This window comes from Austrofundulus limnaeus, unplaced genomic scaffold (genome assembly GCF_001266775.1).
Source record: "Austrofundulus limnaeus strain Quisiro unplaced genomic scaffold, Austrofundulus_limnaeus-1.0 Scaffold216, whole genome shotgun sequence".
Taxonomy (NCBI): domain Eukaryota; kingdom Metazoa; phylum Chordata; class Actinopteri; order Cyprinodontiformes; family Rivulidae; genus Austrofundulus; species Austrofundulus limnaeus.
The window spans coordinates 73,961-76,245 of record NW_013952618.1 but is presented as its reverse complement, the minus strand read 5'-3'; positions in this window follow the sequence as shown (position 1 = coordinate 76,245).

Below are 2,285 nucleotides of genomic sequence, written 5' to 3'. Positions count from 1 at the left end.
TGGGTGGTGGGAGTCCTCCTCACTTGAATCCTCCGTTGGTGGACAACGAGCAAGCAAGATCCTCCAGAAGGCACAGACCCAGCTCCTGAATGAAAGAGCAAGACAAACTAATTTCACCATTGAAGCCAGAGAAGCCAATGAACATCCATCATTAAACAGAGGTGGAGGCCTCTGTTTTCAGTTGTCCCCCTCCTACTGCCCGGCTATTGCCAGTATCACTCCACCCCCTGTTAACAATAAGTGTTAATTAGGTGTCAACGATAGCCATGTGATGTGGGTATCAGTAACATGGAGGCTGGGCTTAAAAGCCTGAATTTTGCCTGAATCTCTCAGACTGAAGAAGTCTCTTGGAGAAGAGACGAAACGTTTCATTAGAGAAGAACCCGTCCAGAAGACCTATACAATTTTTGTTCTTTTTTTGATTTTTTACCTGGATTACTGAGATGCATCAGGACATTTTGAACCATTTTGGCCAGGATTGCCTGAAACTAGTTAGAGAGTTTGAGCAAACAGCAAGAAAGAAGGCGGACTACAGGAACCACCTAAGATTCAATCTCCGTTGCAGACAAAGTGGCTTTTCCCCCCAGAGCCTTCAACTTAAATCCTCCATTGGTGGACACCGAACAAGCAACATCCTCCAGAAGGCATAGACCCAGCTCCTGAACGAAAGAGTAAGACAAACTAACTTCACCATTGAAGCCATAGAAGCCAAAGAACAAGACATCAGACAAGAATTAACGGCACTTCTGGATCAGAACACATTCCAGCAGGTAATAGATTTTACAGCAAAGGCAGGTTTAGCTCAGCATATCAAGTCTAAAACTCGACAACAGAAGAAGTTTGCGTTACAGGAAACCTGACTCTCTCCGCAGTACACATCGCTTGGACAGCACACCACTTCCAAAGCAGAGGGGTGGGAGACAGAGAAGTGGGTGAAGAATTTGTCTGACAGACAGCTCACCCAGCCAGAAACTGAAATCCTTGCCAGGGGACTGAACTTTGCGGTCGCACCAACAAGAATCCCTTTGGTTGAGATGATTACAGACACAGAATCAGCCATTCGAAACAATAAAATCCCAGGATTTGAAGCAGAGCAACTTAGGAATAAAGTTTCAGCCTGCCTCAGCAACGCCAAACCACCACCTTCTAATATCAGCAGAGAAGAGAGAGARGCTCTCACTACCCTCAGCAAGGACAAGAACATCATCATTCTTCCAGCAGACAAAGGAAGGAGCACAGTTATTCTGAACCAGAAGGACTATGAAGATAAGATCATGACACTCCTTAGCGGCACGACCACATACGAGCCGCTGAACAGAGATCCAGGAAGTGGTTACAAGAAGAAACTAATAGATTGCCTGAAAAGTTTAGAGCAGGACAAGGCTATCAATCGGATTCTGTATCATAGACTTTACCCAGGTGAGGCCACTCCTAGTCTGTATGGTTTACCCAAAATTCACAAACAGGATGTACCGGTAAGACCCATTGTTAGCATGATCAACTCTGTCACTTACAATGTTTCTAAATATCTGACTTCRATACTTGGTCCTTTAGTTGGCAGCTCAGAACATCACATACAGAACACTATGGACTTTGTGGACAACGTGAGGGATGTCATCATGGAGGTGGATGAAACTATGGTCTCTTTTGATGTTTCATCGCTCTTTTCGTGCGTTCCTGTTTATAAGGCAGTGGATGTGGTCTGTGCAAGATTAAAATCAGACACCACTCTCAGCAGCAGAGCCACACTTTCCACAGAACAAGTGTGCCAACTCCTCAAACTGTGCCTGGAGTCAACCTACTTCACGTACGGGGGGCAATATTATAGGAAGAAACATGTGTGTGCCATGGGATCCCCAGTTTCTCCTATTGTTGCAAACCTGTACATGGAGGAAGTGGAAAAGAGAGCCTTGATGTCCATTTCAGGGGTTCCACCAAGCCATTGGTTTAGATATGTTGACGACACCTGGGTTAAAATTAAAGCCCAGGAAGTCCAACATTTCACTGATCACATCAACTCTGTGGATGAATATTTTAAGTTCACATGAGAGGATGTAAAAAATGGCAGGTTGGCGTTCCTGGATTGCGATGTTTCGGTTTCGGATGAAGGACGGTTGGAATTTGGCGTATATCGTAAGCCCACCCACACAGACCAATATTTGCGTTTTGACTCCCACCACCCACTGGAACACAAGTTAGGAGTGATCAGGACTCTGTACCACAGCTGGGCGATATGATCAAAATTTTATATCACGGTATTTTCAACATTTTCACCGGTTTCATGG